Source organism: Silene latifolia, chromosome 2 (genome assembly GCF_048544455.1).
Source record: "Silene latifolia isolate original U9 population chromosome 2, ASM4854445v1, whole genome shotgun sequence".
Lineage (NCBI taxonomy): Eukaryota > Viridiplantae > Streptophyta > Magnoliopsida > Caryophyllales > Caryophyllaceae > Silene > Silene latifolia.
In genome coordinates this window covers 283,351-309,739 of record NC_133527.1, presented here as the reverse complement: position 1 = coordinate 309,739, position 26,389 = coordinate 283,351, and the positions used below count along the sequence as shown (strand labels likewise).

Sequence of the window (26,389 nt, the reverse complement as noted above, 5' to 3'; positions counted from 1 at the left end):
GTTGATTTATACCTTCCGAAAGTCGAGATTTCGTTTATGGGTCTCGGTTTTAGGAAATTCTCAAACTGTCTAATACTGCAGTTTTAACTCCATGAATTTCTTAATAATGATAAATGAGGAAACTTTTGTAAATGGAGTATGACCATCAGACGCACGTTTGTTGATTTATGCCTTACGAAAGCCGAGATTTCGTTTGAGGGTCTCGGTTTTTGGAAATTTTCAAACTGTCTAATCTTGCGGTTTTAACTCCATGAATGTCTTAATAATGATAAATGAGGAAACTTTTGTAAATGGAGTATGACCATCAGACGCACGTATGTTGATTTATACCTTCCGAAAGTCGATATTTCGCTAGAGTGTCTCGGTTTTAGGAAATTTTCAAACTGTCTAATCTTGCAGTTTTAACTCCATGAATGTCTTAGTAAATATAAATGAGGAAACTTTTGTAAATGGAGTATGACCATCAGACGCACGTATGTTGATTTATACCTTCCGAAAGTCGAGATTTCGTTTATGGGTCTTGGTTTTAGGAGATTCTCAAACTGTCTAATATTGCAGTTTTAACTTCATGAATTTATTAATAATGATAAATGAGGAAACTTTTGTAAATGGAGTATGACCATCAGACGCACGTATGTTGATTTATGCATTCCTATAGTCGAGATTTCGTTTGAGTGTCTCGGTTTAGGAAATTTTCAAACTGTCTAATTTTCCAGTTTTAACCCCATGAATTTATTAATAATGATAAATTGGGAAACTTTTGTAAATGTAGTATGACCATCAGACGCACGTATGTTGATTTATACCTTCCGAAATTCGAGATTTCGTTTGAGTGTCTCGGTTTTAGGAAATTTTCAAACTGTATAATCTTGCAGTTTTAACTCCATGAATGTTTTCATAATGATAAATGGGGAATTTTTTTTAAATGAAGTATGACCATCAGACGCGCGTATGTTGATTTATGTCTTCGAAAGTCGAGATTTCGTTTAAATGTCTCGGTTTTAGAAAATTTTCAAACTGTCTAATCTTACAGTTTTAACTCTATAAATGTCTTAATAATGATAAATGAGGAAACTTTTGTAAATGGAGTATAACCATCAGACGCACGTAGGTTGATTTATGCCTTCCGAAAGTCGATATTTCGTTTCAGTGTCTCGGTTTTAGGAAATTTTCAAACGGTCTAATATTCCAGTTTTAACTGCATGAATGTCGTAAAAAAGATAAATTAAGAAAGTTTTGTAAATGGAGTATGACCATCAGACGCACGTATGTTGATTTATGCCTTCCGAAAGTCGAGATTTCGCTTAAGGGTCTCGGTTTTAGAAAATTTTCAAACTGCCTAATCTTGCAGTTTTAACTCCATGAATGTCTTAGTAATGATAAATGAGGAGACTTTTGTAAATGGAGTATGAGCATCAGACGCACGTATGTTGATTTATGCCTTACGAAAGTCGAGATTTCGTTTGAAGGTCTCGGTTTTAGGAAATTTGCAAACTGTCTAATCTTGCGGTTTTAACTGCATGAATGTCTTAATAATGATAAATGAGGAAACTTTTGTAAATGGAGTATGACCATCAGACGCACGTATGTTGATTTATTTCTTACGAAAGTCGAGATTTCGTTTGAGGGTCTCGGTTTTTGGAAATTTTCAAACTTTCTAATCTTGCGGTTTTAACTCCATGAATGTCTTAATAATGATAAATGAGGAAACTTTTATAAATGGAGAATGACCATCAGACGCACGTATGTTGATTTATTTCTTCCGAAAGTCGAGATTTCTTTTGAGGGTCTCGGTTATAAGAAATTTTCAAACTGTCTAATCTTGTAGTTTTAACTCCATGAATGCCTTAATAATGATAAATGGGGAAACTTTTGTAAATGGAGTATGACCATCAGACGCACGTATGTTGATTTATGCCTTACGAAAGTCGAGATTTCGTTTTAGTGTCTCGGTTTTTGGAATTTTTCAAACTGTCTAATCTTGCAGTTTTGACTACATGAATGTCTTAATAAAGATAAATGAGGAAACTTTTGTAAATGGAGTATGACCATCAGACGCACGTATGTTGATTTATACCTTCCGAAATTCGAGATTTCGTTTAAGGGTCTCAGTTTTAGGAAATTATCAAACTGTCTAATCTTGCAGTTTTAACTCCATGGATGTCTTAATAATGATAAATGAGGAGACTTTTGTAAATGGAGTATGAGCATCAGACGCACATATGTTGATTTATGCCTTCTGAAAGTCGAGATTTCGTTTAAGGGTCTCGGTTTTAGGAAATTATCAAAATGCCTAATCTTGAAGTTTTAACTCCATGAATGTCTTAGTAATGATAAATGAGGAGACTTTTATAAATGGAGTATGACCATCAGACGCACGTATGTTGATTTATGCATTCCGATAGTCGAAATTTCGTTTGAGTGTCTCGGTTTAGGAAATATTCAAACTGTCTAATTTTCCAGTTTTAACCCCATGAATTTCTTAATAATGATAAATTGGGAAACTTTTGTAAATGGAGTATGACCATCAGACGCACGTATGTTGATTTATACCTTCCGAAATTCGAGATTTCGTTTAAGGGTCTCGGTTTTAGGAAATTTTCAAACTGTCTAATATTACAGTTTTAACTCCATGAATGTTTTAATAATGATAAATGGGGAAATATTTCTTAATGGAGTATGACCATCAGACGCGCGTATGTTGATTTATGTTTTCCGAAAGTCGAGATTTCGTTTAAATGTCTCGGTTTTAGAAAATTTTCAAACTGTCTAATCTTACAGTTTCCGGTGGCTTTGGTTTTTGTTCTAGGTCGCACCGTAAAAGGAGGCCGATGAGCATTTACTGGGTCATTGTGATCTGTATCGAATGAAGAAAATAGGTCAACGGGATTGTCCTTTTATGTCATATTTTATCTCAAGGCCACTCGAGGAGTGATGACTGTGAATGCGTGGCCACGCTCGGATTAGATCTATAGTAGATTATCCGGTTAGACAGTCATTCTCCTGATCGAGGAAACCACTTGATGATATGATCACGTGCAAGAACGACCTGAAAGACATCTTGCATTGAGTGGGAGATATTATTGGACAAGAGAATCGGTAACGCACACTTGTGTCAGACAAGTGGCAGATTGTTGGAGTAGTGTCCTCCACAATGAGTGCGTTTACATATTAAATTTCGTAAAAGAAATATCAGGGATTTATTTATTTATTTGTCAGCTGGTCATCGTTAATCGGTAATGATTGGGTGACTAGAGTTTGACATTACTTGTCGTGTGACGACGCGGTGATGATCGCTTGATCCCTTTAGGTCACACCTATAGGATGACGCCCAAATAGAATTAATTAATTATTTGTATGAGATACGAGATAATTAATTCCTTGTATTATTTGACTTTTAACAAGTCATGTGAATATATTATTTGATGACGAGTTACGAACTCGGGCCAAGGGGATTTATTATTTAATTATTTGATAATTAATTAATAAATTTATTAATTAATAGTTAATTAACACGATATGTGTATATGTTTTGAGGTGGAATTAATTGGCTATTAAAATTTACAAGAGGTTGTAAAATTAGCTAAATGGGTTAATATTGACACATTGTATGTTGATAAAATGGTCTTATGATTACTTAATGGTTAAGTAGTCATTGGTAGTTAATTTATATTATTTAAGGGTTAAATAATTAAATTTATATTTAATTATGTAAGATAATTAAATATAAGACTTATAAGCATTTGTGGGGCAAATATCGTAAACCGAAATGGAGCCATTTGGTCCACTTAAATTTGGTCTTATGAGAGGACAACAATTGTCCAATATGTGGCATTTTGCCACTCATATTGTCTCCCATAATTGTCTTCTTATACCCATAATTTTCCACTAACAAAGTGGTGGAAGAATTGAGTGAAAAAAATTGAAGAAAAAAACTTGGTCTTTGTTCTTTAGTTTGGCCGAATTAATCACCTACAAGAGACCAATTTTTCTTCTTATTTTCTTCATCATTTTTCATCTTATAACACATATTAATACCTACTAATAATATTATCAAAGTAATAATATTAATTAGTACATCAAATATACAATTACAAGGATTACTACTATTTTTTACCTAGTTAGTAATATAGTAGTTTTTGGGTTGATTCTTGGGATGCTACCTTAGGAGATTACCAATTTTGGTAATTAAGGTGTTGGAGGATCATCCTTGTTGGAATAGCTCAAGAACAACATCAAGGAAGGAGTCCTTGAGTTGTGCCCATTTTGCCTTATAGTAATGTAAGGAACTTTTGTCTTAAGATGGTTTAATACCATCTTTTATACATTTTATTTGCATGCATGTAGATTTAGACCACATTAAATTAACTTGTAATTTTAATATCATAAGATGAGTATTTATTTGGTCTAAATAACTAACAAGTGGTATCAGAGCATTGTTAAATACATGCATGTTGTCTTAAGACGATTTTAGTAATTTATGAGATAAATTTATAAAATTGATATTATGTTACTAAAATTCGTTTTATCACATAATATAGTCTTGCATGTAAATAATCTGGTCTTAGGATGATATGGGACGAAAATTTGATTTTTGTTAAATTTTTCCATTTTTTATAACTTAAATTGGCATAAAATTGAGTAAAAATGCATTTAGATTAATTAAGAGTTAATTAAATTGGGTTGCATGTTAATTTTATGCATGTTTATTTAGAAATAACCACGTGCATGTTCTATTTATGAGATAAGTGGTTACTATAAATTAATGTGATTAATTTAGGTTGTTTATTAATTTTTATTTGATAAAAATGGGTAAATAATGGTTATTTTGTAAATAAATATTGATTTAACTTTAGGGCTCGAAATTTCTGAATTTTTAGCTCCTGGAAATTGTTCCAAAATGTACAAAATTTTATTTTAAGTCGTTTCAATTTTTATGGTTTGATTTAGAATTAAATCGTAAAAATTATCGCTTTACCGATTAAATTGTGAAATCATTTTAAATAAATTTTAAAAACAAAAATTTTCACTTGCATGGCATTTTTGGTGTAAGAACAGAATGTTCATGGTTTTGAAATTTATTTTTCCATAATTTTTTATATTAAATGGAATTTTATATGATAATTGTGAATTATTAAATCTTTTTTTTGTCACAATTGTGTTTTAATTCCCATATAAATTCAAGATAATTGTTGAGAATGATAATTTTGATATTAGACCAGATTAGTATGATGAGTAAGTCTTAAAATTGTTTTAAGAAATGATTATGAATTTTTATTGGTAAAAAAATTCCGTCAAGGCAAGCTCATATGATCGTTGTTGGTAAGTTAGACGATTTGGCATGTCATTTTCCATAATGCATTTTATTATTCATTTAGATGAATGGTTTTTAGAATTATAATTATGTAATTTTTCCTAATATGGCCATAGGTAGAAGTTGGTATTTCCCGAAATGTAAGGGAATATCGACTTGTTTTGTAATTAATTGCGATTTCGTATCGCCTAATTTGTAATTAATTAATAGTTTTATTTTAATTTTATTACAAATTGTATAATAGGGTATTGTTATGTAATTTAATTATTAGTAATTAGATAAAGCTTCAAAAGACAGAGTTTTCATGAAGACGGTGTTTTCGGAAAGGCGTTCCGAAATCCTAAAGAAGGAGGCCATTTTATGAAGACTCAAGGGACCAAGGAGTTGGTTTCCGAAGTGTAATAATTTTAGTTAATTAGATTAACTAGGTGGCCATATTAGGACTTGTTTGTTTTAATTCTTCTATGCATTCATGCCAAATCGTCACTACATGTTTTATTTTTGTTGTTATCGATTTAATCGTCTAGCATTCACTAATTTTGTTCACTTAAAAGTGATAGACAATTAAATTGATAAGATCTCTCACATTTGTTTAAAATTGAGATTAAGTGTAACGCCCCGTAAATTTCGGACCGTTAATATATTTCGAAAATAATTAATTAATCAAGTAAAATTTGACAATAATGTATTTAAAGTAAAAATAATTCAAAGAAATATAATTTTATTATATTTTGAAGAAAAGTATTTATTTTGATAGTTTGGAAATGTTTAAAAATAGTTTAAACCGTGTAAAATCTTTTATTTCGAAATAAGGGCGTATCGGGGGGAAAATGACAATTCGTTTGAACGTTGGGTAAACGAATTTGGAAATGGGTCGAATGAATACTCAAATTTATTGTAATCTCGTGTTTAAAGACTTTGGACTTGACGGAATTTGCATTTGACTTACGGATTTAATTATTATTGAAACGAGTCAAAACCGACTCGTTAAAAATCCCGACTAAAAATCCCGCACGTACTTTTTCCTCCTTTCTTCTCTCACGCGCGGCATCCCCTCCCCCCTATTCTTTCTTTTTCTGATTTTGTTCATCATCATCCTCAACATATTACAAAAACACCAAAACACCATTAACATAAAATCAAGCTTAAAATCGCCATAAAATCTTCGTTTCTTGTCCGTTTTTCGCATAATTTACCTTTCCGGAATCCCCTCGCCGCGATCTACGACTTAGTATGTTCTAATTTCAGTTTTCATTAAGTTATTTTAAGACCAATTTTCGGAAATTCGGTATTTTTGCTTAATTATTGTGTTTTAATTGTTTATTTAGGTGAAGGATTGGAAGACGAGTTCGGGGACTCGTATATTGTAGAGGATAGCGGTTAGTTGTGGTTAGGGTTTCGGTTTTGAGGACTAATTGCTCATTTTCTAGCTTAAGGTAACATATTTCGAGTTACTCGACGAAAGATCGTCACATGTTTTTGATTTTTGTATGTTTGGTGAATTTTTGTTTGGGTAGTAATTTTCACATGTTAAACTTAGTTGCATGCAAGCTTAATTTGTGCCTTTTGGTAGTTTAAATTATCAAAGTTGAATTGGGGACGATTAATTAATTTTCAGACGGTCTTATAATGTATAAAAATGAAAAAAAAAGAGAAGAAATGGTGCGGCGGGGGTCGCAGCAGAATGGCAGCTGCCCACGGCAGCCCCGGCCGGTCTTGGGGTTGGCCCGGGTCGGTCCGTTGCTTGTTTCGCGGTTTTCCATGCTTTGTCCGTCATTTTAGGTTCATCATGGATATAATTAGAATGAGTATACATGGTTAAATTTGTTAAGAGAATCATACAAGTAGCTAAAAGTTATGCTAATGGTAGAAAAATTATGTTATATTGACAATTATCACATGTTAGGATAATTTACAAAATGAAATGGTAATTAATAAGCTCAAAATGAATTTTATAGTGATAATTGTATTGTTTTGTTGATTGTGCCGAAAACTGAGCCTTAGTCCCTTTGACTGATGCGATGTCAGTTAATTGAGTGATTGGTCAGCCGCAATTTGACCCGTGCACTGTCCGCAGGTCTGGGGTTGCGGGTAAAAATTCGGTTGAATGAATTAGATAATCGGCCTTTTTCTTGTTTTAGGCCATTTATTATATCTCTATTTCACATGTGTAATTAGTTGAATTTAAATAGTTTCTTATTTAGTTAGTTGAATTTAAATAGCTTCTTATTTTGTAGTAATGGCCCTAGTTTCCCCTAAAGCCTTTTATATTGTTATAATTGCTAGGATTGGAAATTAGTATTGAATTCTTATTGAGGAACTGTTGGGATTGTATGCTGTAAATAGACATTTATATAGCTTTCACATGATAGAATGTTAGAATTTATGTTGGTAAGTAGGACTTTTTGCCCTCTTAAGGTTAAGTGGGTGTCTTACTTGACTTATGTGGTGAGTTTTGGGTGGTGTGGGCTGAAATATTCAAGCTGGGACTAGCTGTGACTAGGTCCTAGGTGAGTATTTCGGCCTTCATCATAGATAGGTCTTTATAGTCTCTGACGAGTATATGTTCACTGCTTGATAGCCTTTGTGTTCCTGACTAGTGGATGTTTATCCAAGTTGGGGCATGACCTCAGGTACTAATTTTGATAGTATGGGGTCAGCTTAAGTACTAGCCGACCCTTCGGTGGTGTCCTTAGGGTACTCACTTCACTTTGTTTTAAAAAAAGTTGTGAGTCTTGGGTGCGGTGGTGTGTATCCGCATGTCTAGGTCTCTGTGATTTTAGGCTAGGGTTGTGTTGTCTCTTGGCCATGTTTTCTTAATAGTAACCGCTGAGCCAAGATACCGGTTCGATTACCTTCCCTACCTCGTGGTATAGACTTGAGTTACAAAGTGACTATTGACGGGACTAATAACTTATGCCTGTCTTTGTTATATTGCCCTTTCTTGTATGGTGATTTTATGAACTGTAATAGGTGAGATGTAAGCCGGTTACAGTTGATAAAGTTTGGATTACTATTTGTTATCTGATTCACATGATAGTTTAGTTTGGTCAGTTTAGGGGTCATTTGCTAGAATACATGATAAGTAAATGGGTTATCAAATTGTTTACATGTTACATTAATTTTGACGATTCGTGGCTGGGAGGACTCGAAGTTACTCCCCACTGAATTGTGGCTTTCGTGTTTGTATAAAATGCGATTGACAGGTTGTTGATGCTTTGTTGGGGGTCACAGACGGCTAGTGAGCAAGGAACCTTGGACCTAGTTTTGGCTATTTTATTAGTAAACCTTTTACACTTTTGGTTTGTATATAATTTGAAGGGACATATGTCTCTCTTTCTATTTTTGGGTTGTATCTTTATATTTCCGCGCCTTAAGCTATGTATGTAAATTAGTTTATCAGTTGTTGCAGGGTTTCTGACACTCTTCTTGAGTTGGAATTGGTTGTGAATGGTTTAGTTAGAAAATTTTTGAAATTGCAGGTTTTTGGACTAGTTGAACCATTTACAAACATATCCTACCAGTTTTTCTGTAGAAATTACGCATTTAAGTAATTAGATAACTCTAAATATCAAGGGTGTCACAGTTGGTATCAGAGCCTATTGCTCCCGATGCACGTTTGTGCACCCCACTTAGAAATCACTTGACCTTAAAATAATAAACTTGAGAGAAGGGTAGGATGGGTAGAATTAAGATTTTATGTGGTAGTCTGTTTGTGATTGTTAATTGTTAGGTTTGTTGATTGTTAGTTATTAGTTTTGGTGCCACTAAAGGTTGGTTATGCCAAATGTAGAATGCTTCCACTTTCTTGATATTTCTTTTCGTATTCAGTGTATCTTACCTTAATCTTCCATTTTCGTTGGTCATTCGTCTTTCAAATTCCTCTTATCTCGCCTAGGTAACTACCTTTCAATTCTTTCTCCCGTTTCATCTTAGGTTCGTCTTCTTCTTATAATAAAGTCCATGTGGACACTTTCCTTTTATACCGCAGGATAGTTCCCTTGTCCAAGAGAACCCAGTTTTGAGAGAATGTAACTTTGGAGGGCGTGAACGAGTTGAGAAATTGATTGGTTAAGGTTTGAGTGGTATAGGAGAATATAACTTGGGATCCTTTGGTTAATCTTGTTAGTTGTGCATAATGTGAGAGTTTAGTGAGTTGAGAAAATACCTTGGGATTTATGTCTATAGAGAGCTTGTTTGTTATAGATGATTCAAAGATGGGTACTAACTTAGAACATAGGATGGAATGAACCTAAGCTACTCCATTTGAGAGTCTCGATATTTCTTGTGGAGAATTAAAGGTATGATAGTTAGCCCTAATCCTTGTGGGCCTTGAAAGGAATACAATAGGACATTGATGTTGCTTAATGGATTGGTATTGTACTTTTGAATTAGTTAGTTTGTTAAACCTTTTAAGTTGACCAAATCTAGTATAGAGTAGCCCTTGTTGACCTTATAAAACATATCTGAATTTGGGAATTTTGGTGGAATGTTGTTCGATATAGTTCGTGAGTTCAAGGATGTGATTCCAATTTATGGTATCGGAAACTAGAAGTATTAAGTAGTGAGATGATGGAGTAAACAAGCCAGGGTACTTGGAGATGACATAGTAAGTGAAGTTCAATGACGAGAATTGTAAAGGAGATACTTTGGGACATGGATGGTAACAAATGAATTTGTGTGGTGAATTGATTTTGGCTCTTAGAATCAATTGAGTTGAGGAATACTTACCATTGTGGAATCCTTGCTAGTCCTACGATGTAGTAGACATTTAGGGCTTTGTTGAGCACCTTAGTGAAGTAACCTTATCATATCGATCATAAGCTTTGATGAGTGTTTAGTAAGCGGTAACCCTTTCATTGTGCCGCTTCTATTCTCCTTTCCTTCTCTTTAACGATCGTTGAACCTTGTCTTTATGCTAAATTTTACGTATCTTCTTCTTTCCCGAGATATCTTCTTAACTCGAATACCTCTTATTTTTGTCAACCGTTGTCTTTACGGTCGACTCCTTAGTTTCCTAACTTGTCGATGCATGCACCCTTCAGAAATGTTTTATCTGTTACTTTATTCCGTTATCACTCCTTACCTCCTTAAGTATAGTTGGTACCTGTTGACCATGTTTACAGAGTTTGTAAGATGTGATTTGAGGATATAGGTTTGACTAAGTAGCCGAGTTTGGGTTGGGCTTCCATAATCATTTTGGATATGAGGGTTTGATAGTGTATATGTTATCATGTGGGAAATGTTAAATGTGGGATTATTTGTTGGTTTTAGAGGGTGATATTGATTACTACTTGAAGTATGTTATGAGAGTGAGAGTAAGCTACATTGTTGGGAAGTCTTAGCACTTGTTTTGGTAACTAGAAAGGGTAATGGTATGGATGACACCAATTGTTAGGCTAAGGAACCTAATTTCAATTTATGGTTTTAGAAACTCCGAGGTGATAAAGTGTTGTTACAATTATGACCTTGTACCTTGAGAATTTGATGGTAAGTAAGTTTAGGATATCAAATTTGAAAGAATACTCCTTGGGGATGTTGATGACCAGAATGGTTTGGTGATGTGATTTGGCATTCTAGTTGACTCTTGAGAGTTCTTGAGTTTAGAGAGACTTAGTGTTGAGAAGAATTTGTTAATCCTATAGTTTTATAGACCTTGAGGTCGCATTGAGTGCTTGAGATGATGAGACAATGTTGGAGCTGGGTGTAGTTCTGCTTTTGAGAATCCTTAATAAGTAAAAGGATAGAGAAACTTGAGATCCTATTGATTTTTCATAATTTGAGGTTGGTATGTTACTACCTTGTTTTGAAATGAGAACCTTGTGGAATTTTTGAGGAACCTTCTCTTGGAGTTTAGAGCATGGTATTGGGACTCTTGATTGAAGGTTTACTTTTTGAGGAACCCATAGTTGACACTAGTGGGATACAAATACAGCTTTGTTGGAAGTTTTGACCTTAGGCTTGTGAAAGTCGTTTCGGGATGTTTGAGAATTTGGAGCGTTGAGATCACACTTATAGTGAAATATCTTGTTCCAGGGAATATGTTAGGAAGAAGTAACATAAGCGATTGAGGAGACTCTTGGGAGTGATGTTGTTATTGGAGATATGAGTGTCTGGCGTTTCCTTGGTGTCTAATCTCCCTTTTTCCTTGATCATGAGCGTTACCGCTCATATCTCTCTTCCTTACATCATCATACTCCTCTCGTAAGTTTGATGTTGGTAACCTATGAAACTCTATCTTTGACATCCTTGTAATTATGACTTCAATTCTTACCCCATAAAATTCATCATAGCTTTTTTTGATTAGTTAAGCTTGAATCCTTTTAGCATACCTGCTCCTATGAGGTCTAAGTTACTTTTCACTTCAGGGAATTTCTAAATATTTCAAGCTACCAGTTTCGATTCATTCTTGAAAGTTTATGTCACTTCTGCAAACCTAACCTATTTTTAAGGATTTGAAAATGAAATTTTGATTTATTTCCGTAAGGTATTCCTTTTTCTTACTTTTGTTCCGAGTTTCTAAGCCTTGTATAATCATATTTAGTAAAGATAGTATTCTTACTATAGAATTTTAAACTAAAAGGTTGAAAAGGCTTTTATGATTTTCAATGGTTTTAACATTAGTGAATGTTAAATCTCGTTGTTGGAGACGTCCCAATAATGGATTTTCTCATTTATTGGTGTAGAAATATTTTTATATCTTGATATGAATATGGATGTTCTTGTCTGATCAACAAGAGTATCACCGTTTCATTGAAAAGATACCTATATTTTCTTATAACTATAATTTCTCCTTCTAAGTTTCGAGGGCGAAACTTTTTGAAAGGAGGGGTGATTGTAACGCCCCGTAAATTTCGGACCGTTAATATATTTCGAAAATAATTAATTAATCAAGTAAAATTTGACAATAATGTATTTAAAGTAAAAATAATTCAAAGAAATATAATTTTATTATATTTTGAAGAAAAGTATTTATTTTGATAGTTTGGAAATGTTTAAAAATAGTTTAAACCGTTGTGGACAGCGGGCCGCCCACGGGGGCGCTTGGTGAAGGGGCTCGAAAACAAGCGTTTGCATTTTGTATGGAGTCGCCACCAATTTTTATGGGAAATTGGAACCGTTCGAATACCTCATGTCATGTCAAGACATAAAGTAGTGACATGAACACTAAGCAATCGTTACCCTTAGCATTCTATGTCTAGAATGACTCTCGTGGATGCCAATGAACACGGGTGCTCACGGAGATCTGGAGTAAGGGGTGAGGGTACGTATTAGGAAGCTCTTTTGATCGAACACCTAATCCCGCCCGCCTCGATAGCGGCCTCTACTAATGATTAGGGAAGTTATTTATACTTGATATATCGTCGGCTATATGCATGCAATGCAACATCCATAGATTAATCCTAGCATGTGAGAATTAGACTAAGTCGGTTGACATGTAATTAGCAAACAATTAATGTCGAAGTAGGATTTAATATTGATTTACATGTGAAAACATACAAACAATAAAAGGAATACAATAATGATAAAATACAATAATGGAAATTACATTAATTACAACGGATTAGGCGATTTATGTCGAAAATACCTTTAAAACGGGTAATTTGAGAAAAAGAAATAAGAATAAAACACGACAGATCAGAAGGTGATAATACAGATATTAGTTGATTAATACGCTTACTAATTAAACTACGTCAAGGCAGAAAAGGAGTTCAGGGACAGAAATCACCCTGGAACAGGCGCAGCAGGCACTGCGCCCTTTGGAAGAGGCGCAGCTGTTGCTGCGTCTGTTCCAAGGGTGAGTTCTGGCTGTGAAGCCGGAACTGCAAACCGTTAATGTTAATTGGTAAATTAATGGATTGATTGATTTTAGACTCGGATAAAAGTGATTAATATATTATTTACATATGATTGAGGTCATAAAACAGTAAAACACGAATGAGACGGAAATAAACGGATTAATTATGTGAAGGGTCGATGTTAATGAATGATTAATTAAACTAACTAACTAAACGAATTAGACTAAACATGATGAATGACGACGGAGTAATGACTAAACAGGTGAAAATATATCAACAATGAATCCCAGAAACTCAACATGAACGAATTGAATCCCTAAAACTCGAATTGAATTTAATGACGAAAAACCCGCAAATATTGATTATTAGGGATTTAAGTCGGATTTATGACGATTTAAACATGTTAATGATGATGGTTAATATACATATGAATTATTAAACTATCATGTGAACGAATTAACAGACGAACAAAACAAGAGAAATAAATTTGATACGAATTACAGAGGACGGAGGAAGAAGAAAAAAAGAAGCGAGAATCATGGCCCTCACGAAGAGGCGCAGCAGTGCCGCGCTCCTTCGAAGAGGCGCAGCGGTTGCTGCGTCTTTTCTCGACGTCTGTCTACTGGAAATCCGCAAAAAAGGTTTTAAAGACGGTTTTAGAAATCGGTTTTAATGAGGTACTTTCGACATAAACCTTACAATTGTTATAAATACAATAAATAAAAGAGAGATCAATACACCCTCAGACTTACATGTTGACGGAACGAGATGAACTAAGAAGATCGATTAGTGATGCTCGACGCGAATGCAAGGAAAGAGTGCCCTCGAAAGAGGAAAACGATTTAACCAGTTGATTAATTAGATTGATTGAGTGTAGTGGTCAAATTGGTCGGTCATGCAACGGAAAGGCTGGTACCCGGAAGGATCCGAGCTTACGTGGTCGAATGTTCAAGCACGTAGGCGCCAATTAGTAAGAACGAAGTCTAGAATGCAAAGGGAGAAGAGAAGGGCGGACACTCGCGTGAGAAATATGAGGAACGAAAGCTCCTATTTATACTAATCACGTGAAGGAATAGGGTTTCGGAGACTCTTTGGAAGTGAATCTCGGAAAGATATGAAAAAGATACGTAAATCATGCAAAGAAGGGCCTGGGAAGAGGCGCAGCAGCCACTGCGTCTCTTGGAAGAGGCGCAGCACCTGCTGCGTCTGTTCCCAGAAGGTTTCCTCCTACTTAAGAAAGATTTCCGTGTTTGAGTTATGGTAGGACGGAAATAATCCGATTATCTTTAAATATTTCGGGATATTATTTGCCAAAAGATAAAATTTATGAAAATATGGAATAGAAATATCCGGAACATTCCAGAACATTCCGACTCGGGATTTAACAGCTATCATAAAATGGAGACGGTTTTTGACCCGGACTCCGAATGTACTCTAATTACTGCCAAAACGACCGTATCGGGACGTAGATGACTTTTAAGAGGTTGACATTAATATTTGAGCAATCACTTGACGATAATCTTACGAACTGTCACAAATCGTTCCGCGAACCAAACATGCGGCCCAATCATCACCGGGTGGTTTGCGAGGGGTGCAGAAACGAGGTGTCTACAACCGTGTAAAATCTTTTATTTCGAAATAAGGGCGTATCGGGGGGAAAATGACAATTCGTTTGAACGTTGGGTAAACGAATTTGGAAATGGGTCGAATGAATACTCAAATTTATTGTAATCTCGTGTTTAAAGACTGTGGACTTGACGGAATTTGCATTTGACTTACGGATTTAATTATTATTGAAACGAGTCAAAACCGACTCGTTAAAAATCCCGACTAAAAATCCCGCACGTACTTTTTCCTCCTTTCTTCTCTCACGCGCGGCATCCCCTCCCCCCTATTCTTTCTTTTTCTGATTTTGTTCATCATCATCCTCAACATATTACAAAAACACCAAAACACCATTAACATAAAATCAAGCTTAAAATCGCCATAAAATCTTCGTTTCTTGTCCGTTTTTCGCATAATTTACCTTTCCGGAATCCCCTACGCGATCTACGACTTAGTATGTTCTAATTTCAGTTTTCATTAAGTTATTTTAAGACCAATTTTCGGAAATTCGGTATTTTTGCTTAATTATTGTGTTTTAATTGTTTATTTAGGTGAAGGATTGGAAGACGAGTTCGGGGACTCGTATATTGTAGAGGATAGCGGTTAGTTGTGGTTAGGGTTTCGGTTTTGAGGACTAATTGCTCATTTTCTAGCTTAAGGTAACATATTTCGAGTTACTCGACGAAAGATCGTCACATGTTTTTGATTTTTGTATGTTTGGTGAATTTTTGTTTGGGTAGTAATTTTCACATGTTAAACTTAGTTGCATGCAAGCTTAATTTGTGCCTTTTGGTAGTTTAAATTATCAAAGTTGAATTGGGGACGATTAATTAATTTTCGAGACGGTCTTATAATGTATAAAAATGAAAAAAAAAGAAGAAATGGTGCGGCGGGGGGCAAGAAATGGCCAGCAAAGCCACGGCAGCCCCGGCCGGTCTTGGGTTGGCCCGGTCGGTCCGTTGCTTGTTTCGCGGTTTTCCATGCTTTGTCCGTCATTTTAGGTTCATCATGGATATAATTAGAATGAGTATACATGGTTAAATTTGTTAAGAGAATCATACAAGTAGCTAAAAGTTATGCTAATGGTAGAAAAATTATGTTATATTGACAATTATCACATGTTAGGATAATTTACAAAATGAAATGGTAATTAATAAGCTCAAAATGAATTTTATAGTGATAATTGTATTGTTTTGTTGATTGTGCCGAAAACTGAGCCTTAGTCCCTTTGACTGATGCGATGTCAGTTAATTGAGTGATTGGTCGGCATGCAATTTGACCCGCACTGCCGCAGGGGTTGCGGGTAAAAATTCGGTTGAATGAATTAGATAATCGGCCTTTTTCTTGTTTTAGGCCATTTATTATATCTCTATTTCACATGTGTAATTAGTTGAATTTAAATAGTTTCTTATTTAGTTAGTTGAATTTAAATAGCTTCTTATTTTGTAGTAATGGCCCTAGTTTCCCCTAAAGCCTTTTATATTGTTATAATTGCTAGGATTGGAAATTAGTATTGAATTCTTATTGAGGAACTGTTGGGATTGTATGCTGTAAATAGACATTTATATAGCTTTCACATGATAGAATGTTAGAATTTATGTTGGTAAGTAGGACTTTTTGCCCTCTTAAGGTTAAGTGGGTGTCTTACTTGACTTATGTGGTGAGTTTTGGGTGGTGTGGGCTGAAATATTCAAGCTGGGACTAGCTGTGACTAGGTCCTAGGTGAGTATTTCGGCCTTCATCATAGATAGGTCTTTATAGTCTCTGACGAGTATATGTTCACTGCTTGATAGCCTTTGTGTTCCTGACTAGTGGATGTTTATCCAAGTTGGGGCATGACCTCAGGTACTAATTTTGATAGTATGGGGTCAGCTTAAGTACTAGCCGACCCTTCGGTGGTGTCCTTAGGGTACTCACTTCACTTTGTTTTAAAAAAGTTGTGAGTCTTGGGTGCGGTGGTGTGTATCCGCATGTCTAGGTCTCCATGTGATTTTAGGCTAGGGTTGTGTTGTCTCTTGGCCATGTTTTCTTAATAGTAACCGCCGAGCCAAGATACCGGTTCGATTACCTTCCCTACCTCGTGGTATAGACTTGAGTTACAAAGTGACTATTGACGGGACTAAGAACTTATGCCTGTCTTTGTTATATTGCCCTTTCTTGTATGGTGATTTTATGAATCTGTAATAGGTGAGATGTAAGCGGTTCTGATTGATAAAGTTTGGATTACTATTTGTTATCTGATTCACATGATAGTTTAGTTTGGTCAGTTTAGGGGTCATTTGCTAGAATACATGATAAGTAAATGGGTTATCAAATTGTTTACATGTTACATTAATTTTGACGATTCGTGGGTGGGAGGACTCAAGTTACTCCCCACCGAATTGTGGCTTTCGTGTTTGTATAAAATGCGATTGACAGGTTGTTGATGCTTTGTTGGGGGTCACAGACGGCTAGTGAGCAAGGAACCTTGGACCTAGTTTTGGCTATTTTATTAGTAAACCTTTTACACTTTTGGTTTGTATATAATTTGAAGGGACATATGTCTCCCTTTCTATTTTTGGGTTGTATCTTTATATTTCCGCGCCTTAAGCTATGTATGTAAATTAGTTTATCGTTGTTGCGGGGTTTCGACACTCTTCTTGAGTTGGAATTGGTTGTGAATGGTTTAGTTAGAAAATTTTTGAAATTGCAGGTTTTTGGACTAGTTGAACCATTTACAAACATATCCTACCAGTTTTTCTCAGAGAAATTACGCATTTAAGTAATTAGATAACTCTAAATATCAAGGGTGTCACAGTTGGTATCAGAGCCTATTGCTCCCGATGCACGTTTGTGCACCCCACTTAGAAATCACTTGACCTTAAAATAATAAACTTGAGAGAAGGGTAGGATGGGTAGAATTAAGATTTTATGTGGTAGTCTGTTTGTGATTGTTAATTGTTAGGTTTGTTGATTGTTAGTTATTAGTTTTGGTGCCACTAAAGGTTGGTTATGCCAAATGTAGAATGCTTCCACTTTCTTGATATTTCTTTTCGTATTCAGTGTATCTTACCTTAATCTTCCATTTTCGTTGGTCATTCGTCTTTCAAATTCCTCTTATCTCGCCTAGGTAACTACCTTTCAATTCTTTCTCCCGTTTCATCTTAGGTTCGTCTTCTTCTTATAATAAAGTCCATGTGGACACTTTCCTTTTATACCGCAGAGATAGTTCCCTTGTCCAAGAGAACCCGCTTTGAGAGAATGTAACTTTGGAGGGCGTGAACGAGTTGAGAAATTGATTGGTTAAGGTTTGAGTGGTATAGGAGAATATAACTTGGGATCCTTTGGTTAATCTTGTTAGTTGTGCATAATGTGAGAGTTTAGTGAGTTGAGAAAATACCTTGGGATTTATGTCTATAGAGAGCTTGTTTGTTATAGATGATTCAGTATGGGTACTAACTTAGAACATAGGATGGAATGAACCTAAGCTACTCCATTTGAGAGTCTCGATATTTCTTGTGGAGAATTAAAGGTATGATAGTTAGCCCTAATCCTTGTGGGCCTTGAAAGGAATACAATAGGACATTGATGTTGCTTAATGGATTGGTATTGTACTTTTGAATTAGTTAGTTTGTTAAACCTTTTAAGTTGACCAAATCTAGTATAGAGTAGCCCTTGTTGACCTTATAAAACATATCTGAATTTGGGAATTTTGGTGGAATGTTGTTCGATATAGTTCGTGAGTTCAAGGATGTGATTCCAATTTATGGTATCGGAAACTAGAAGTATTAAGTAGTGAGATGATGGAGTAAACAAGCCAGGGTACTTGGAGATGACATAGTAAGTGAAGTTCAATGACGAGAATTGTAAAGGAGATACTTTGGGACATGGATGGTAACAAATGAATTTGTGTGGTGAATTGATTTTGGCTCTTAGAATCAATTGAGTTGAGGAATACTTACCATTGTGGAATCCTTGCTAGTCCTACGATGTAGTAGACATTTAGGGCTTTGTTGAGCACCTTAGTGAAGTAACCTTATCATATCGATCATAAGCTTTGATGAGTGTTTAGTAAGCGGTAACCCTTTCATTGTGCCGCTTCTATTCTCCTTTCCTTCTCTTTAACGATCGTTGAACCTTGTCTTTATGCTAAATTTTACGTATCTTCTTCTTTCCCGAGATATCTTCTTAACTCGAATACCTCTTATTTTTGTCAACCGTTGTCTTTACGGTCGACTCCTTAGTTTCCTAACTTGTCGATGCATGCACCCTTCGTAAATGTTTTATCTTTGTTACTCTATTCCGTTATCACTCCTTACCTCCTTAGTATAGTTGGTACCCTGTTGACCATGTTTACAGAGTTTGTAAGATGTGATTTGAGGATATAGGTTTGACTAAGTAGCCGAGTTTGGGTTGGGCTTCCATAATCATTTTGGATATGAGGGTTTGATAGTGTATATGTTATCATGTGGGAAATGTTAAATGTGGGATTATTTGTTGGTTTTAGAGGGTGATATTGATTACTACTTGAAGTATGTTATGAGAGTGAGAGTAAGCTACATTGTTGGGAAGTCTTAGCACTTGTTTTGGTAACTAGAAAGGGTAATGGTATGGATGACACCAATTGTTAGGCTAAGGAACCTAATTTCAATTTATGGTTTTAGAAACTCCGAGGTGATAAAGTGTTGTTACAATTATGACCTTGTACCTTGAGAATTTGATGGTAAGTAAGTTTAGGATATCAAATTTGAAAGAATACTCCTTGGGGATGTTGATGACCAAAATGGTTTGGTGATGTGATTTGGCATTCTAGTTGACTCTTGAGAGTTCTTGAGTTTAGAGAGACTTAGTGTTGAGAAGAATTTGTTAATCCTATAGTTTTATAGACCTTGAGGTCGCATTGAGTGCTTGAGATGATGAGACAATGTTGGAGCCGGGTGTAGTTCTGCTTTTGAGAATCCTTAATAAGTAAAAGGATAGAGAAACTTGAGATCCTATTGATTTTTCATAATTTGAGGTTGGTATGTTACTACCTTGTTTTGAAATGAGAACCTTGTGGAATTTTTGAGGAACCTTCTCTTGGAGTTTAGAGCATGGTATTGGGACTCTTGATTGAAGGTTTACTTTTTGAGGAACCCATAGTTGACACTAGTGGGATACAAATACAGCTTTGTTGGAAGTTTTGACCTTAGGCTTGTGAAAGTCGTTTCGGGATGTTTGAGAATTTGGAGCGTTGAGATCACACTTATAGTGAAATATCTTGTTCCAGGGAATATGTTAGGAAGAAGTAACATAAGCGATTGAGGAGACTCTTGGGAGTGATGTTGTTATTGGAGATATGAGTGTCTGGCGTTTCCTTGGTGTCTAATCTCCCTTTTTCCTTGATCATGAGCGTTACCGCTCATATCTCTCTTCCTTACATCATCATACTCCTCTCGTAAGTTTGATGTTGGTAACCTATGAAACTCTATCTTTGACATCCTTGTAATTATGACTTCAATTCTTACCCCATAAAATTCATCATAGCTTTTTTTGATTAGTTAAGCTTGAATCCTTTTAGCATACCTGCTCCTATGAGGTCTAAGTTACTTTTCACTTCGGGGAATTTCTAAATATTTCAAGCTACCAGTTTCGATTCATTCTTGAAAGTTTATGTCACTTCTGCAAACCTAACCTATTTTTAAGGATTTGAAAATGAAATTTTGATTTATTTCCGTAAGGTATTCCTTTTTCTTACTTTTGTTCCGAGTTTCTAAGCCTTGTATAATCATATTTAGTAAAGATAGTATTCTTACTATAGAATTTTAAACTAAAAGGTTGAAAAGGCTTTTATGATTTTCAATGGTTTTAACATTAGTGAATGTTAAATCTCGTTGTTGGAGACGTCCCAATAATGGATTTTCTCATTTATTGGTGTAGAAATATTTTTATATCTTGATATGAATATGGATGTTCTTGTCTGATCAACAAGAGTATCACCGTTTCATTGAAAAGATACCTATATTTTCTTATAACTATAATTTCTCCTTCTAAGTTTCGAGGGCGAAACTTTTTGAAAGGAGGGGTGATTGTAACGCCCCGTAAATTTCGGACCGTTAATATATTTCGAAAATAATTAATTAATCAAGTAAAATTTGACAATAATGTATTTAAAGTAAAAATAATTCAAAGAAATATAATTTTATTATATTTTGAAGAAAAGTATTTATTTTGATAGTTTGGAAATGTTTAAAAATAGTTTAAACCGTTGTGGACAGCGGGCCGCCCACGGGGGGCGCTTGGTGAAGGGGCTCGAAAACAAGCGTTTGCATTTTGTATGGAGTCGCCACCAATTTTTATGGGAAATTGGAACCGTTCGAATACCTCATGTCATGTCAAGACATAAAGTAGTGACATGAACACTAAGCAATCGTTACCCTTAGCATTCTATGTCTAGAATGACTCTCGTGGATGCCAATGAACACGGGTGCTCACGGAGATCTGGAGTAAGGGGTGAGGGTACGTATTAGGAAGCTCTTTTGATCGAACACCTAATCCCGCCCGCCTCGATAGCGGCCTCTACTAATGATTAGGGAAGTTATTTATACTTGATATATCGTCGGCTATATGCATGCAATGCAACATCCATAGATTAATCCTAGCATGTGAGAATTAGACTAAGTCGGTTGACATGTAATTAGCAAACAATTAATGTCGAAGTAGGATTTAATATTGATTTACATGTGAAAACATACAAACAATAAAAGGAATACAATAATGATAAAATACAATAATGGAAATTACATTAATTACAACGGATTAGGCGATTTATGTCGAAAATACCTTTAAAACGGGTAATTTGAGAAAAAGAAATAAGAATAAAACACGACGATCGAAGGTGATAATACGGATATTAGTTGATTAATACGCTTACTAATTAAACTACGTCAAGGCGAAAAAGGAGTTCAGGGACAGAAATCACCCGAACAGCGCAATGAAAGTAATCGCGCCCTTTGGAAGAGGCGCAATTGTTGCTTGCGTCTGTTCCAAGGGTGAGTTCTGGCCGTAGTTTTTAATCGCAAACCGTTAATGTTAATTGGTAAATTAATGGATTGATTGATTTTAGACTCGGATAAAAGTGATTAATATATTATTTACATATGATTGAGGTCATAAAACAAGAAAAACACGAATGAGACTAAATAAACGGATTAATTATGTGAAGGGTCGATGTTAATGAATGATTAATTAAACTAACTAACTAAACGAATTAGACTAAACATGATGAATGACGACGGAGTAATGACTAAACAGGTGAAAATATATCAACAATGAATCCCAGAAACTCAACATGAACGAATTGAATCCCTAAAACTCGAATTGAATTTAATGACGAAAAACCCGCAAATATTGATTATTAGGGATTTAAGTCGGATTTATGACGATTTAAACATGTTAATGATGATGGTTAATATACATATGAATTATTAAACTATCATGTGAACGAATTAACAGACGAACAAAACAAGAGAAATAAATTTGATACGAATTACAGAGGACGGAGGAAGAAGAAAAGAAGCGAGAATCATGGCAAACCCTCACGAAGAGGCGCAGCAGTGCCGCGCTCCTTCGAAGAGGCGCGGTGTTGCGCGTCTTTTCTCGACGTCTGTCTCTTCACCGGAAATCCGCAAAAAGGTTTTAAAGACGGTTTTAGAAATCGGTTTTAATGAGGTACTTTCGACATAAACCTTACAATTGTTATAAATACAATAAATAAAAGAGAGATCAATACACCCTCAGACTTACATGTTGACGGAACGAGATGAACTAAGAAGATCGATTAGTGATGCTCGACGCGAATGCAAGGAAAGAGTGCCCTCGAAAGAGGAAAACGATTTAACCAGTTGATTAATTAGATTGATTGAGTGTAGTGGTCAAATTGGTCGGTCATGCAACGGAAAGGTGGGTACCGGAAGGATCCGAGCTTACGTGGTCGAATGTTCAAGCACGTAGGCGCCAATTAGTAAGAACGAAGTCTAGAATGCAAAGGGAGAAGAGAAGGGCGGACACTCGCGTGAGAAATATGAGGAACGAAAGCTCCTATTTATACTAATCACGTGAAGGAATAGGGTTTCGGAGACTTTTTGGAAGTGAATCTCGGAAAGATATGAAAAAGATACGTAAATCATGCAAAGAAGGGCACGGGAAGAGGCGCAGCAGCCACATCGTCTCTTGGAAGAGGCGCAGCACTGCTTGCGTCTGTTCCCGGAGAGGTTTCCTCCCGCTAAGAAAGATTTCCGTGTTTGAGTTATGGTAGGACGGAAATAATCCGATTATCTTTAAATATTTCGGGATATTATTTGCCAAAAGATAAAATTTATGAAAATATGGAATAGAAATATCCTGAACATTCCAGAACATTCCGACTCGGGATTTAACAAATTATCATAAAATGGAGACGGTTTTTGACCCGGACTCAAATGTACTCTAATTATCGCCAAAACGACCGTATCGGGACGTAGATGACTTTTAAGAGGTTGACATTAATATTTGAGCAATCACTTGACGATAATCTTACGAACTGTCACAAATCGTTCCGCGAACCAAACATGCGGCCCAATCATCACCGGGTGGTTTGCGAGGGGTGCAGAAACGAGGTGTCTACAACCGTGTAAAATATTTTATTTCGAAATAAGGGCGTATCGGGGGGAAAATGACAATTCGTTTGAACGTTGGGTAAACGAATTTGGAAATGGGTCGAATGAATACTCAAATTTATTGTAATCTCGTGTTTAAAGACTTTGGACTTGACGGAATTTGCATTTGACTTACGAATTTAATTATTATTGAAACGAGTCAAAACCGACTCGTTAAAAATCCCGACTAAAAATCCCGCACGTACTTTTTTTCCTCCTTTCTTCTCTCATGCGCGCATCCCCTCCCCCTATTCTTTCTTTTTCTGATTTTGTTCATCATCATCCTCAACATATTACAAAAACACCAAAACACCATTAACATAAAATCAAGCTTAAAATCGCCATAAAATCTTCGTTTCTTGTCCGTTTTTCGCATAATTTACCTTTCCTAATCCCCTCGCCGCGATCTACGACTTAGTATGTTCTAATTTCAGTTTTCATTAAGTTATTTTAAGACCAATTTTCGGAAATTCGGTATTTTTGCTTAATTATTGTGTTTTAATTGTTTATTTAGGTGAAGGATTGGAAGACGAGTTCGGGGACTCGTATATTGTAGAGGATAGCGGTTAGTTGTGGTTAGGGTTTCGGTTTTGAGGACTAATTGCTCATTTTCTAGCTTAAGGTAACATATTTCGAGTTACTCGACGAAAGATCGTCACATGTTTTTGATTTTTGTATGTTTGGTGAATTTTTGTTTGGGTAGTAATTTTCACATGTTAAACTTAGTTGCATGCAAGCTTAATTTGTGCCTTTTGGTAGTTTAAATTATCAAAGTTGAATTGGGGACGATTAATTAATTTTCGAGACGGTCTTATAATGTATAAAAATGAAAAAAAAGAAAGAAATGAAATGGTGCGCGGCGGCGGCAGCGACGGCAGAGGCCACGGCAGACCCGGCGGTCTTGGGGTTGGCCCGGGTCGGTCCGTTGCTTGTTTCGCGGTTTTCCATGCTTTGTCCGTCATTTTAGGTTCATCATGGATATAATTAGAATGAGTATACATGGTTAAATTTGTTAAGAGAATCATACAAGTAGCTAAAAGTTATGCTAATGGTAGAAAAATTATGTTATATTGACAATTATCACATGTTAGGATAATTTACAAAATGAAATGGTAATTAATAAGCTCAAAATGAATTTTATAGTGATAATTGTATTGTTTTGTTGATTGTGCCAAAAACTCGAGCCTTAGTCCCTTTGATCGATGCGATGTCGATTAATTGAGTGATTGGTCACCGCAATTTGACCCGTACTGTCGCAGGGTGGGGTTGCGGGTAAAAATTCGGTTGAATGAATTAGATAATCGGCCTTTTTCTTGTTTTAGGCCATTTATTATATCTCTATTTCACATGTGTAATTAGTTGAATTTAAATAGTTTCTTATTTAGTTAGTTGAATTTAAATAGCTTCTTATTTTGTAGTAATGGCCCTAGTTTCCCCTAAAGCCTTTTATATTGTTATAATTGCTAGGATTGGAAATTAGTATTGAATTCTTATTGAGGAACTGTTGGGATTGTATGTTGTAAATAGACATTTATATAGCTTTCACATGATAGAATGTTAGAATTTATGTTGGTAAGTAGGACTTTTTGCCCTCTTAAGGTTAAGTGGGTGTCTTACTTGACTTATGTGGTGAGTTTTGGGTGGTGTGGGCTGAAATATTCAAGCTGGGACTAGCTGTGACTAGGTCCTAGGTGAGTATTTCGGCCTTCATCATAGATAGGTCTTTATAGTCTCTGACGAGTATATGTTCACTGCTTGATAGCCTTTGTGTTCCTGACTAGTGGATGTTTATCCAAGTTGGGGCATGACCTCAGGTACTAATTTTGATAGTATGGGGTCAGCTTAAGTACTAGCCGACCCTTCGGTGGTGTCCTTAGGGTACTCACTTCACTTTGTTTTAAAAAAGTTGTGAGTCTTGGGTGCGGTGGTGTGTATCCGCATGTCTAGGTCTGCGCAGATTTTAGGCTAGGGTTGTGTTGTCTCTTGGCCATGTTTTCTTAATAGTAACCGCTGAGCCAAGATACCGGTTCGATTACCTTCCCTACCTCGTGGTATAGACTTGAGTTACAAAGTGACTATTGACGGGACTAATAACTTATGCCTGTCTTTGTTATATTGCCCTTTCTTGTATGGTGATTTTATGAACTGTAATAGGTGAGATGTAAGCCGGTTACAGTTGATAAAGTTTGGATTACTATTTGTTATCTGATTCACATGATAGTTTAGTTTGGTCAGTTTAGGGGTCATTTGCTAGAATACATGATAAGTAAATGGGTTATCAAATTGTTTACATGTTACATTAATTTTGACGATTCGTGGCTGGGAGGACTCGAAGTTACTCCCCACTGAATTGTGGCTTTCGTGTTTGTATAAAATGCGATTGACAGGTTGTTGATGCTTTGTTGGGGGTCACAGACGGCTAGTGAGCAAGGAACCTTGGACCTAGTTTTGGCTATTTTATTAGTAAACCTTTTACACTTTTGGTTTGTATATAATTTGAAGGGACATATGTCTCCCTTTCTATTTTTGGGTTGTATCTTTATATTTCCGCGCCTTAAGCTATGTATGTAAATTAGTTTATCAGTTGTTGCAGGGTTTCTGACACTCTTCTTGAGTTGGAATTGGGTGTGAATGGTTTAGTTAGAAATTTTTTGAAATTGCAGGTTTTTGGACTAGTTGAACCATTTACAAACATATCCTACCAGTTTTTCTGTAGAAATTACGCATTTAAGTAATTAGATAACGCTAAATATCAAGGGTGTCACATTAAGCCTTACCAAATAATAGCACCTATGAATCCCTTCTTCATTAGAGGTAGGTTCGGATCACCGAGGTACACTCTTTTTACGTTGGGTAAGTAGGGTAATAAAGGTTATTAAGCGTGAAAATTGGTTGGACTCAACGGGATAAATATGGGTTGAATCGGTCCACCGTGCCCATATTTATTCTCGGGCTAAAAGATAGATTTTAAGAAAATCCGTCAACCAAGAGTTCTAGTAGTAGAATCAATCAAAGTT

At 35.6% G+C, this 26,389-nt stretch overlaps 3 long non-coding RNA genes across 3 annotated transcripts; all 3 read left to right on the top strand.

Moving 5' to 3' along the window:
• Positions 1–6,377: 6,377 nt before the first annotated feature.
• LOC141627812 (uncharacterized) lies at positions 6,378–8,897 on the top strand. Its single transcript, XR_012537062.1, has 3 exons — positions 6,378–6,545; positions 6,643–6,750; positions 8,521–8,897. It is a non-coding gene; the product is annotated as an uncharacterized LOC141627812 (long non-coding RNA).
• Positions 8,898–15,269: 6,372 nt separating this feature from the next.
• Positions 15,270–17,272, top strand: LOC141627818 (uncharacterized). Its single transcript, XR_012537064.1, has 2 exons — positions 15,270–15,377; positions 17,137–17,272. It is a non-coding gene; the product is annotated as an uncharacterized LOC141627818 (long non-coding RNA).
• Positions 17,273–23,623: 6,351 nt separating this feature from the next.
• On the top strand, positions 23,624–26,076 carry LOC141627814 (uncharacterized). The gene is made up of 3 exons (XR_012537063.1): positions 23,624–23,789; positions 23,887–23,994; positions 25,760–26,076. It is a non-coding gene; the product is annotated as an uncharacterized LOC141627814 (long non-coding RNA).
• The last annotated feature ends 313 nt before the right edge of the window (positions 26,077–26,389 follow it).